Genomic DNA, 14,431 nt, shown 5'->3' on the forward strand with positions numbered 1-14,431 from the left:
ACAAAGCCGCCTACCTGTCTTTGTCAGAATGATATTCCTACAATAAAGTGCAGAGAGGGCGAACAGCAGAATATTTATAAAAGTTTCCCCCCTTAAGAGGGCCTTCACTCCCTTTCGGGCGTGAAGGTCTGTACTAAGCAAGCTGTTTGCCTCTATTAGGTTACTCTTCTCCCTTGAGCAGATTTGTACTGTGCAGCCTACCTAGCTACAGATCTACCTAACTCTAGATAGGATATGAGTTTTGATCATGATTTTACACGATTCTAACTGTAGTAGAAGGTGCTTACAGTTATTACATGCTACCTCCTATAATCGTGATGTTTTAGACCCAGCCTAACGGTACATTCTAAGGTATTCCCTAGCCTAACCTATCCTAACCCAACCGTAGCACCAACATAAGGGATAATGTCCTAACTAAATTACAAGGTTTTTTGTTTTCAATATACAATTAATAGTTACTGGTTAATATATGAGGTTTGCCTCATATGAGAAATGGTTGCCTCCCTGAGGTCTTAGGCCATGAGTGTCATGAGCAGAGTGGCTCTTTTCACAATAGTTAAGATTTTCTGGTTTTAGTTACACTACTTGCGTGATTACTGCAGCTCGATGGTAAGTGGAAGGGACAAGGTGACTAATCTGATGTACTTAATCTGGTCTAGGCTACTGTATGATTAAGAGATCACGCTGGCTACCTCCTCTGGGCAAGGGGCCAGGATCACTCTAAGATGGTAGGGCACTGTGCCGAGCGGGCACTAGTGCTAGGACGAGCTCATGGCTCGGCAACTACTGGGCCCTCTTCCGCCCCTTCTTCTTCTTCGGGTTCCTCCAAGGCCTATCTGTGTCAGACCTAGGAGGTGATGAGGGCACCGACTCTGGGGAAACCAGAGGGGCTAGCGGGCGTGAAGTCAGGGGTAACTTCAGAAGCTACAGGAGGGATCCCTACTCCAGCTGCTGCGACAACAGGAGCGAGAGCGATCTCAACCTCTGCATCCGAGGAGGCCAGTTCCTGGTCTTCCAGAGAAGGTGTAACAGTTTGATCGCCCAGGGGTTCATCTTCTGGGGACAGATGTGGTGAAGAAGTGTTGGGTGCTGGAGGCTCTGCAGTTGCTATGATTAATGGTGTGGGAAATCCTGAATCTCCTGGAGGGGGGATCCGCCTCATGATTTGGACCTGGCACAGGGTCCTTCTCAATTGATGGCTCAACATCTGTGCTGGATGGAGTGTGGCACTGCTCAGTGATTGCAAGTGGCACTGGCAGCGGTTGAGGGTCAGGTATGCCTGACAAGGGGTCCGGAGGTACAATACCTTGCGGATGACTTGAATTTGGCTGCGGCAGAGATTCCTGCCCCAGCTGGAGATCAGGGCCTCTCAGAGAGTCTTGCTCAGGGGCGTCCGCTGGGCGTTGCTTACTTGGGCAGCCCTCCCAATTTGTGGAGTGGCCTGTCCGCTTGCACGTCCTACAGCGGTACTGCTCCTCCTGAATGTCTCTTCGGGGAGAGGGAGGACCTCTTTGTTGGCCAGCCCTTCGCGACTGGAGAGGGCTAGGCCGAGAATGACTCAGTGTGTGCCCCTTCCGCTGACCACTTTGGTGGGCAGAAAGTGGGGTTTTGTTGTGATCAGGTTCTCCCACAGTCGGGGCCTTGTGGAGGAGGTAGCGGGGCGCTAAGTGGCATTGGTGAAGGGTTTCCCCAGAGAAGGTGCTGACCCAACAGGAAGTCCATTCCGGGCTGAATTCCACCCACCATGCCAAGGCGGTTGGGTAGCGTGCCCCAAGGTGTCGTAACCTGGAGCTTGACTGTGGGAACGGTAATGGTATGGCCCTCTATCCACTTCATCTCCCACCGGGTTTTTTCGTCGACCATGGCACCGGCTGGCACTTGGGCTCTGGAGATCTGGCTAATGTCTGCCGCAGTGTCTACTGTGACTGGAAGGGTCATGGGCAGGTTAGAGCTCTTAAGAGGGGCCACCGAGATGAACTGGGTCTCCAGTCTCTCGGGGTAAAGGATCTTGTGCAGCCTGGCCGCAGAGAATGAGGTGTTAATGAGGTTGACAAGCTTGGTGGTGGGGACATGACGTGGACAGGCCGGATGTCCAGCACTGTAGTGGCTGGCAGCACCACAGGATTTGCACGGGCCTCTTGTAGGGGCTTGGTGGCCTGCAGTAACTGTTGGTGGAGAGGGTTGAGTGGATGAAGACGGAGGGGAGTTGTGGCTGGTAGTAGGAGGCTGCTTGTTAGTGCCTAGCTTGTATCGGCACTCAGCTTCAGCATGTCCCACCCTCTTACAGTGGGTGCACGTAGGCTTGCTTGGCAGTCCATTCTTCAGGCGAGTTGAGCTTGAGAGGTAGCCCGGGGGCACAATGCATCTGAGATGTGCTGTGAGACTGGTTGAAGGTTTCCCACGAATCGGCCATGCGGCAGGCTTCCATAAGTGTGGTGGGCTGCTTATCATTTAGATATACAGCAAAGGGCCCAGGCACACATTGGTAAACGTTTTCCAGCATGGTCCGATTGAAGAAGTCCTCAAACGTCGTGCAATACAAGGAGTTGAACCAGCGGGTACTAGACTGGGTCTTGTGACAGGCCCATTCAGTCCAGGACCAGTCGACTTCCTTGGCAAGACCTGGGAACCGCTGTCTCCATTTCTCTGGGGTTGTTTCGTAGGCCTTTGTGATGACTCTATGAACTTCAACCGTGTTGCCTCATTGGCTCTTCTCCAGTGAGCGAAGCGCTGCCTTAGCTTTTCCCTCCATGTGCTTGGCTAGTACTAAGGCCCTCTCTGTCTCCGTGGTGCTGTAGTTATCGAAGAGTGCCTCGATTTCCTCCAGCCATGCTTCTGGCTCATCCTCAGTCCACTTGGGGACAAGGGAATTGATGCTTGAGATTGGAGCATTTGGTGCAGCAGGTGTGGGTCTGGAGGCTTGCTGTCTAGCCATAGCTTCGGCATTTTCCATTTTTGCTCTTTCCAGCTTGAGCTCCTTCTCTTTGAGAGCTAGCTCACTCTCCTTGCAGGCTAACTCGTGCTGTCGTCTCCTTTCTTCTCTTTCTTCATCTAGCTGCCTTTGTTCGGCTTCATACACCCTCCATTCTTCTTCATACCTCCTCTGTTCAGCTTCATTCTTCCCTCTGTTCGTCCATTTTTCATGTGGCAAGTTCCAATCTGGTCCTGCCGTTCCCAGCTCAGGAGGGTCTTTCTGCTCATGGTTCTCATCCTGACTGGCCAAGTCGAGGAAGTGTCCCTTTAGTGCTCCATTTTCTCCTTGACCCATGTGGCAAGTTCCAATCCGGTGAGACCTGTTGCCTTTTGTCTGGTTTGTGTTTTTCCCCAGCTCCAGGAGGGCTTTATAATTCTCTGCTGCCATGGTTCTGGTGGGGAAGGGTGTCTATCCATTGACTGGATTGGTACTTGTGGAAGGCAGTGAGGAAGTGTCCCTTCAGTGCTCTCATGGCACTGTCTTTCAATAAGGTGGCACTGTGGACAGAGGTGTTTCTTTTATTTGGTGTAAAGTGTCACACTGAAGTGGCACTCAGTATCCTTAGGTGCTGGTGCAGGTTAGGTACCAGAGGACTTTTCTTCTGTGTTCCTTTTGTCTGGTTTTGTGTTTTTTCACAGTCTATTTTGCTTGTTCAGTGGCACTATGGTGCAATCAGTGCAAATTATTCTGTTAACCTAGGAACATCCCCTGTGAATACTTGAGTCCAACTAGGCTATAGAGGGTGTTGGCGTTGGGCGCGTCACATAACCTACAGGAAGAAAATTGAGGCCCCATCTTGCCAGCCACCTGCCAAACTGGGCGCCAACCCAGAAATGCACTCTACCCCAGACCAGAGTGTACAAATGAATGTTGGTGAGAGAAAGGGAAGTTGTATTGAACAAGAGAGAGTATACCAGAGAGATGGAGTGGGAGAGAGAGAGAGAGAGAGAGAGAGAGAGAGAGAGAGAGAGAAGTAAGCTATTCAGTTGATGACAGTGCTGTCAAATTAGTGGCACTGTGGAAGGAAAAGTGAGATCAATTTGTGGTTGCTTTTAAGGCCCTCATGAGTGTCTGGTCCCAGTACCTGTGGTGCTAAGGTGGGGAGAAAACAACCCCCTCCTCTCATGCAGAGGGGGAAAGGCGAGGACACTGTCTGCTTAGGTCCTGGATAAAAGGCCAGGGTGCAGGCCATGGTGACCTGACAGTTTATCACAGACAGTATTGTAATTAATCTTAACTTGTCCTCATCTAGTCCTTTGTGGGACAGAGGTGTTTCTTTTATTTGGTTTAATTTAATTATATTCTCCAACAAGTGGTGTCGGCCCTTCTTTCCTTGAAGAGGGTCAGGATACACTCAAGAGGGTTAGGTTATCTGAATGTTGACACAGTGCAGGGGAAAGATAATATGAGCGGAGAGAGAGAGATATGGAGAGAGAGAGAGAGAGAGAGAGAGAGAGAGAGAGAGAGACAGAGAGAGAGAGAGAGAGATATTCAGTCAGCCAATTTGTGCTGCCTGAGAAAATTTTAGGTAAAATTTGTATAAGTGCACACTGGCAGGGTTCTCAATTGAAGATAAGTCGTCTTGGGCTTCCTTAGGTTATTGCTTTCAACAATTGTCAGCGAGTCGAACGTCTACACTGAGGAGTTTAGAGTAAAATTGTAAGTTCTTTTCCTTATATGATTTTTCTTTATGTCAGGTATTTGTATAGGACCTGACTGAATTATATCTTGTTTTTATCTATGTATGGAACCCTGTCCTATGCTCTATCTATCGAAGTCTATCTGGCTAAGATTTTGTAAGGGGGTTACTCCTCACAACAAAGTAGTCCGAAGTGGCAATGGGCAGAGGCTAAAGGTGACGGTGGTGCTACAGACCAATCACACAAACAATAACAACAAAGGTTTTAAGATGGTGGACATGGGGAGTGGTCAACTAGGGCTCCCAAAATGGCGGACGAATCCCGTTAGCACAAAACAAATTCAAAACAAATGCTCGGCGGAGGAATATCAATCTTCGAGGCGTTTTCTCAAGTAAGTTACACAAAGCACTCGAATTCTCACAAAACGAACTAAGCAAATGCAGGAATACAGATTTACTCTAAATATACCAACAATGCAAAGGATTTTATGTTACTGAAAATGCAAAGTATGCTGAAATTAACTATCGCCGTTCATTTGCTATTTTAATGACACGGAATTTTGATATAATTCTCGCTATCTAAACACACTTATTAACGCCGTCACGCTCGATACAGGTCCCTTCGAAGTTGGGAACGCGGTTGCTGAATTTGAAATATAATGGACTCCGCAAATTTTGTTCCCTATCCTACGAGAGATACATTAGGCGCACTTCCTCCGTTCGTTTGTTGTGCACTAGTTAACTCGTTTTAAAAAAATCAATATCATGCATTAATCCTTGGCCGGGGAAAATAGCAAAATATTAACAATTACACGATAACTCGGGCCACGACCTTCGCTGGAAGTACACACTGGGCATCTGAACGCAGCAAAAGTGCTCTGTTTTAAGATTTTGCAAATTGTGAATGATACTGCCTTCAATGCACACTTTCCCACCTATGCTAATTTCTCAATTATAACTAGTATTCTTATTATTATTATTATGCCTTGTGCTGTATCCTTGTTTGGAAGAGTAACATTAAATTAAATATCTTTCTTTTCTCTTTGGAATTAATGTGTAATTAATTTTTTTCCCTCCAGGTTCTTTCTCTAAATTAATTAGATCCTAAGCAAGCTCACCAATGTTACGTGTGGAGCTTGGCTGATGAGTTTATTACTTGATTAACGTAATTTATGAGGCCCTGAGTGCCAAGAACACACGTAACCTGTCATTTAATGTTAAAATTTACCTCAAAGACAGACGATTATTAATGGAATAAGGTCGCCAGTCGAGAAGAAAACCCCGACACAAAAATATATATTTAGCTAGGAAATTACTTGAACAATTGCCCAACTTTGGATGCAGTCAATTTTCCCTTTGCTTCAGTAAGGTTTTAACACAACGGATTTTATCATGCGCAATTTAGCACTGGTAAAGGCTATTCCTCTTCCGAACAATGGGGTCGAGACACAAGGCTGCTTAACTGCTGAAAATTACTTATTTAACCTTCCCTAAGTCCTAGTTACTTCACGGGAATAGTTGAATGTCACTAAGCAATATAAATTATTCTTAATATAGAGTTCATAAAAGTAAATTTTTTACCTGGCTGACTGTAGATGGTGGTGAAGAGGGAAAACAAAAGAACTGGAAATACAGAAAGAGACACTAGCGAGTCGGCGAAACTTTGAAAAATTCCAGACTTACCGTTATTCGTAGGTTGCTGCGCATACAACGGACGCTCGGACGTTCTGTGATTAATTCGTCACTTCACTTAGTAAATGAAGACGTAAAAGACAAAGGGGACGAAGAGTCGGAAGCACAGACATGTTTCCCTCACGACAGTTCTCTTCTCTCTGCGACCTCTTTCGGTCAAACACAGGGCAGCGGGAAGCGGCAGTGTCTTTATGCCCTCGGGGTCTGAAATTTTGTCAAAACGTTCGCCGAACATAGAACAGGGAAAAGGAGCTTAAGACCACCGTTATCAGAGGTTACTGTGTTAAAACCCTCCCTGTGGGTTAGGCCCCTAATGCTACCTAGTCCTGCTATAGACGTTATTTTTTGAAATGCCTAGTACTCCCATGGCCGATACAAAGCCCCCTTCCCGTCTTTGTCAGAATGATATTCATACAATAAAGTGCATAGAGGGTGAACAGCAGAAATTTCAAGAAAAAAAAAAATAAAAAAAAAAAAATATATATATATATGTATATATATATATATATATATATATATATATATATATATATATATATATATATATATATATATATATATATATATATATATATATATATATATATATATATATATATATATATATATATATATATATATATATATATATATATATATATATATATATATATATATATATATATATATATATATATATATATATATATATATATATATATATATATATATTTATATATATATATATATATATATATATATATATATATATATATATATATATATATATATATATATATATATATATATGTATACATTTAACTATTGAGGCTCTTCACTTAGGGTAGGTTAATGATCCCGAAAACCAAACCGCGTAGGTAAATTCAACGTGTGTGATAATTTTCAATTAAGACTAGACCATGCATGACCCGTTGGGTCACTTTAGTATTTAGTGCATTTTTAACAAAAGGCCCATACCCATACCCATATGTATATCCATATCATACCCATACCCATACCCATATCTGTATCATAACCATACCCATTTCCATACTATATCCATACCCATGCCCATACCCATACCTGTATCATACCCATACCCATACAAATATATTTTCAATACCCATACCCATATCTGTACCATACCCATACCCATATCTGTACCATACCCATACCCATACCTATACCCATACCCAAATCTGTACCATACCCATATATGTACCATACCCATACCATACCCATATCTGTACCATACTCATACCCATACCATACCCATATCCATATGCGAACCATACCCATACCTATACCCATACCCATAATAATGTCCATACTATAATAGCCATACCATACCATACCCATATCCATACCATACCCATACCCATATCCTTACCATACCCATACCCATACCCAAAGCTAAATTACCCCTACTAATAATAATCAGGAAAAGTCTATGGGCTCCACCAGCCTCTTTTACTTTCCAATGTGCAAACAAAGAAATGATTCAGAGTTTTATTATTATAATAGACCATCCCAAGGGGAACAGGGAATAGGAGGGCGAAGAGGAGGGAAGGGGAGGGGAGGGGAGGAAGAGAGAAGGGGAAGGAGAAGGGAAGAGGAGGGGAGGGGATGGGAGGGAAGAGTGAAGGAGATGGGGAAGGGAAGGGGAGGGGGAAGGGGAGGTAAGAGAGAAGGGGAGTAGGAGGGTGGCTAGGAGGAGGTGGAAGTGGGGGAGAGAAAGGGGTTAGGGGAAGGGAGGGGAAATGGAAGGGAGGGGGGAGAGGGGAAGGGGATGAGGAAGGAAGAGGGAAAGTGAGTGGAAGGGTGAGGAGGAAGGGGGAGGGAAATGGAAGAGGGAAGGAGGAGGGGAAGAGAGATGGAAGAGGGAAGGGAATGGGAGGATGGAAGAGGGTGAGGGGAGGGGAAGGGAGGAGAGGGGAAGGGAAGGGTCAGGGGAGGAGGAAGTGGAGGGAAGGGGGAGAGGGGGAAGGGGAGGGGTAGGGAAGAGGGAAGGTGAGTGGTAAGCGAGGATGAAGGGGAAGGTGATGGAAGAGGGAAGGGAATATAGAAGGTGAGGTGAAGGGGAGGAGATGGGAAGGGGAGGGTAAGGGAGAGGGGGGATTAGAGGGGAGAAGAAGGGGAGGGGAAGAAGGATGGAAGAGGGAAAAGGGAGGGACGAGGGAAGGAGAGGGGGGAGGACACAGTTAAATTAACACTTGATCTTGTGCTTGGGGGGAGGAGGAAAGGGTGGGAAAGGGGGAGGGAAGGGGGAGGAAGGAGGAGGAGGGGAGAGGAAGGAGGAGGGGTATGGAAGAGAGAAAGGGAGGAGGAGGGGAGAGGGTTGGTGAGGACACAGCTAAATTAACACTTGATTGTGTGCTCCAGCGTGCAAACAAACAAACATACAAAAGTTTCAGAGTTTTAGTATTACATAATATACACAGATAGATAATTGAGAGTAAGTCAGCCAGCTTCTCCTGGCACCACTTATTATTAACACACATTAAGAAAACTGTGTCCCTTCTAATGTTGTGAGCAGTCCGTACCTGAGCATCAGGAAGTTTGAATTTTGGTGTTAATTTGAATGACTCACTGTAACTTTAAAATTTCATTATTTCAAAAAACAAACTCCGAAAGGCACCCCTCTAGAATATGAACTTTCAGAAAAACTAAGTATCATGGCTGTACCTTTTACCGTTATTGTTCTACAGATATGTTAAATCCCTCACCCACCCACACCCTTTTACTAAGACCATGGATAAATTTAACCACTTGAGGAATGTTTTGATCTGACAAGAATAAAGCCATTGCAAGTGTTAGCTAACAGAGGTAATGGTGCAGGGATACCTGTTTTGAGAATGTTTCATATTAGCACAGTGCGTTCAGTTACTGACTATGCTGCTCCTGTGGTAATAAATTACTCAGGGAGGGAGCTGAGGCCCTTGGAAATTTTGCAAAATTAAGCCATGAGGATTATATTAGGCTGCCCCATGAGTACAACGGTAGAACTCATGAGATTAGAATTAAATCCACCTAGCATTGTAGACAGAACCCAGGAGATAACGAGTATAGCTGCTCTCTGTATGATAGAAGAGGTGAAAAGGCATTGAAGATGGCTGTTGATAACTGTTCAGGTATATGAGGTCACGATGTTAAATGTAGTAATTATTTTAAGAAACTGCACAAACTAATGACGAAATATGACATTTTACAGTATTGTGCAAAGTTGGGAAAAGGTGTCTATTAAACCATGGTTATGTCGTAGAATAAATGTTAATATTTGTACTTTAGACTTTAAACAATGGAACAATACCTGTGAGTTAAAACGGTTGTTTTTGTCCAAAATTAGAACTTTGCCTAGATGTAACACCATCCACTGTGATGGTTCTGTAAGCGGAGAGTCATTGTACTACAAGAATTTTATGAGACTGACATATGTGTTGATGAGACTTTGTCTAAAAGAATTGAGGATGAGACATCTACTTCTTCTGCTGGATTACACGCAATTCATGTAGGGCTGAAATTGGTGGTCAATAAAAGAAAGGTTGTATTTGTTTTTGTTGATTGTTAAAGTGCTTTATTTGCTCTCAGTAATAAAAGTCCAGTTGACAGTGATTTGATTAATGAATGTAAAGTATTAGTATATGTAATGGAAGAGCAGGGCCATGTTGTTAAGTTTTTCTGGATACCCTTGCATGTAGGTATTCATTTAAACGAAATGGCTGATAACTTGGTTAAAGAAGCTACAAACAAAGATGTTATTGCCATAGAGGGTACTACGACCATGAACAGAATTAAGAAAGGAATGAAGCATAAGAGATGTGTATGGGAAACAGCTGAAATTCAAAGAATCAATAACGATGGCAGGGCAAGTATGAGGCACTATTTGTTTCAGAAAATACAATTACTACGTATGGTAAGGCTTTGTCTAAAGTGAACACTTTTATAATGAGACTACGTTTGAGTTATAAGTATTGTTGGCAGTATATTGATGTTGAAGGAATATCTTGTAAACTATGTGGGAGCCACGTAAACATACGATGCAACATTATTTTTAGAATGCAATGAATTATCAGAATCTAGAGATTCTCAGATTAACGATGTAATCTATCAAGTATGTTATTTTCTGGATAATGGTGTATGTCCTCGAATTGTTCAAAGGTTTCCCGACTTTTACTAGAACAAATGATTTGTATTAATGAAAGAAAATATTTGATATATATTGAGTAGAATGTATTATTTGCTGGTAGGTATATTAGCACGCTAATACACCCAATTTGATGTAAATTACTATGTTAATAAATCTTTAATAGATAAAATAGATAAAAGACGAGTAAAATGAACTAGTGTCCAACAAAGTGAAAGACGCCCTCGTTTCAGTTCTACTCGTTATGAGCAATCTAGGCTGATTAAAAGGAAATCTTTTAGAAAAATATTGATAGCAAGTCTGTAAACAGCAAATGCTATTAGGCAACGAACAGCTGTGTAGATTACAACTGGGTGTTTAGGGCTGGGACTGTCTTTATTATTCAAAGACATTCTTTTTTTGAACTGGACATTGCATATAAATATAAAAATCAAGAACGGTTAAACAAATTGGTAAAAACAATGAAAATTGAAGTGTATGCGCCTTTTACTTTGTCGGACACTATTTAGTTTTACCCGCATGTTAGTGTTTTCATTGTTATGTGTACGATAATGTTTTCAGTGTAAACTTGTACTACTTTAATGTTTCAACTTGTTTCTTCCAAGAAAATGCAACCAGAAAGTACGTCGTGAAACGTTGGCTTACAAACTTTTTAAAAATAAGATGCATGTCCCTTTGCTTGACCTTTGTGTGGTATTGAGCAATGGCAGCTTCTCATATATATATATATATATTATATATATATATATATATATATATATATATATATATATATATATATATATATATATATATATATGTTACACCTACAGATTAAACATTTCTTTAGAAATGCTACATAACGTGTTTTATGCCTATCTTCAGAAGACGTGGTAACTAGCAACCCTCTCTCTCTCGGACTCAACCCGCATATTCTCTCTCTCTCTCTTTGGTACTTAACACACATATCTCTCAAAATGGATATTCTAAGGAAACACAATCTTTCCTACATAAATAGATTTATTATCAAACAAAACCCAACAAGTAATGAATTAACAAAAAGAAAATTAAAATGCATAATAAATGAATTACCAAGTCAAAATAGTCTAATTCAAGATTTAACCTTACTCTGGATGAACGTCTTTTCACTCAAAACTCCCACACATTCCATCTTAGACATTATTCGTCTAGTCTTAAAGTCAACCACATTGAAAACAACCACTAACTGCAAAGATTGCAGTGTTCTTTCTCTATCACCACAGCATCCACAGTATCCCCACAGACATCACCACAGACATCTGTTGAGAATTAAACAAACTGTAATCTCCCACAAATACAGTACACAAGCATATGACATAATAATGAAAATCTAAAATGCATGGTTAATCAATGTCAAATCAGAACACAATAAAATATAATATTAAAGTGACATAAATGCCTATGTCCAATTCTCCCCACAAATTCATAAGTGTCTTGGATATGGTAAATTCACTAGTTCACAGTCCACACAGAAAAAAGAGAAGTCTGGATTTACCTTAACTGCCGGTTTTCTAAGAGATTGGAGCACACAAAGCCACGTCTGGATGATATCGCTCTTGGCTAGATAATAATCAATCAGACCTAACTTTTGGCACAATCAGACACACAATCTCCATTTTTCTAACGCACGAACTTACGTACTTGCATACCAACTTGGTTGGCTGCCTCACATACCAGCTTCAATTTTGCGTGTTCACCCGAGCCAAAACAGCTGAAGCAATTGAAATATCTGCTGACTGCAGTAATTTGCATCTATGTCACCGTCCCAAGTTGTAGAAAAATGCGCATTAATGCGCAATTATTGGTATTAATGAGTTTGGTTGTGGTAATTTTTTATTTAATTAATTCTTCGGGAATAGTTTGTTTCTTGGTTAAAAGCAAATGCATTTTCTGCAAACATACTGCCTTGGGACAATTTAGGAGAAACAAGCCATTCTTGAGCCATGTCATTTAAGTTTTGGCAGGTTGTTCAGGTTGTTCCCCACTTATCGCAAGGCTGAAAACCATTGTCGGAAGTGAGCGACCTGAAGAGGGGGAATGGAGGACTGAGAGAGCGTAAGCAGAAGCAAGCTGTCTGCTCCGTAAAAGAAATTTTTTACAGCCAGTGACAATGGCTGGCTCACGTTAATTGGGGACTGTGGCTCTGGACGTAACCTCTCTGGGATGCTCATCACCGTCTTCACCATCCACTACTCAAGAGGTGGAATATTAACTTCCATCACCACCGCTACCTTTGTCAACACTTTATTATGGACCTAAAGGACTGGCTAACAGTTGAGGTAAAGTTTGCTATAAGTGAGGTGCATTTTATCGTAAACTTTTAACTTTAGTTACGTTATTCATAACCAAAGTCTTGCAACCAAACCCATATTTACAATAAAATCGGAATGGTCTCATGTTTAGTCTTAAATTCTTAAATTTTTGTAATCTACGATAATGGGCTAAAATTAAGTTCGAACATTAGTAAATTTGAGGTTTCCAGCGGGGATATAACTATTGATATCTCCGTAACATTTCATAATTTTCAAGTAATTGTTTAGGAAATTTACTTATTATATTTTACATATTTATATTGTAACCCGTGCATTCCAAAATTTCAATGTTTTATGTAATGGGTTACAGGGCCTTCCGATGTTTCGAAAATTAAGGGGCAATAGTGCGGGCCGAAATGCAGGTTCTCTAACGGAGAGAGGACGTCCGCGCTAAGTTTTCAACGTTTATGACTGCTGTACCAGGATCATCCTAGTCGTCAGTCCCCATTATTAATGTAGTTACAATTGTTAATTTAATTGTAAATTAAAAGTGTTCTTTTCTAGAACTAAGTTTGTTTGACCTAAATGTTAAATTGCTCTCTTACATTGTTTTTCGAAAATGGCGACGAGGATGGGATTGGTTGCGAGGTCCAATTGCCTTGAGTTTTGTTTAGTGTTGAAATTCCTTGAGTTGGTTGCGTTCCAGAGTCACGTCACTCGCTAATATTTCGGTATGTTGTATTTGACTAAATATTCAGTATTGCATTAAGTTTTCAGTATATTGCATTCAAGTTTAAATTTGTGTTCCTTAAACTCTCGGTAAAGATGCCGGCAAAGAGCGTTTTACGCAGCTTTCGTGCAGCCCTAAGGCAGCAAGTTACTAAGAAGGGTAATTGGATAGAAAGTGTTATTTCATCGATGTCTATAAGTGATGCTAAGGAGCATATGAACGTGTTGTTTGACCTTAAAGAGAAACTTGACAAGGTGAATAAAGAGATTTTAAATGAAATTTGGGATAGCGCAGGTGATCTCGTCGACGGCGATGAATTAGTGAGTGAGGAAATGGATACTTGGTTCGTTTATGACGATCGTTTGAATAAGTGTCTTTCTCTCTTAAAGACTAAGGCGTCAATTTCGGATCGTTCGTGCCCGGAAGTTTCACAGCTTAAATTACCTGAATTACCTTTACCGACATTCGGTAATAGAGAAGGCGAGGATATTTCAAAGTTTTGAGGGAATTTGAAGCAACTGTAGATAAGTACGATCTTAGTACTCACGTTAAATTCACCCTTCTTACGAGACAGCTATCAGGGGACTCGCTCAAGCTAGTAAATTCTCTAGACTGTAGTAAACCGTTCGTATGAAGAAGCTAAGGAATTATTGCAGAAAGCGTTTGCAGATTTTTGTCTCAACAATACAGTGTTATTAAGCAGTTATCAGAGTTGAAGCTAACGTATCAGAGTGATCCGTATGACTTCATCAGTAATATGAGAATTATATGTAATCAATTTGAGGCTTTAGACATAGATCGAAACATTGTTTTGCAATTTTTCATTTGAATGGACTTAATGACTGTTTCAAGAATCAGTTAATGAATATTACTGGCTCTAACAAGCTGTCGTTGCAGCAAATAAATTTGCATATTTTTCTGCTTTAGAAAGATATAAAAACATATCTAAGAAATTTTATGGAAGACAGGGAAATAATGCACAGGAAAAGGTACTTTCGAAGGT

The 14,431-nt window shown here is 41.6% G+C and overlaps 1 protein-coding gene across 1 annotated transcript in view; it reads right to left on the minus strand.

Moving 5' to 3' along the window:
- Positions 1-6,469, minus strand: part of LOC136849365 (uncharacterized) — a 28,016-nt gene extending 21,547 nt beyond the window's left edge. Inside the window, exon 1 of the mRNA XM_067122717.1 lies at positions 6,297-6,469. The gene's annotated coding sequence lies outside the window, so the exon portion shown is untranslated. The remainder of the gene's footprint in view (positions 1-6,296) is intronic.
- Positions 6,470-14,431: the final 7,962 nt, after the last annotated feature.

Source organism: Macrobrachium rosenbergii, chromosome 21, assembly GCF_040412425.1.
Source record: "Macrobrachium rosenbergii isolate ZJJX-2024 chromosome 21, ASM4041242v1, whole genome shotgun sequence".
NCBI lineage: Eukaryota > Metazoa > Arthropoda > Malacostraca > Decapoda > Palaemonidae > Macrobrachium > Macrobrachium rosenbergii.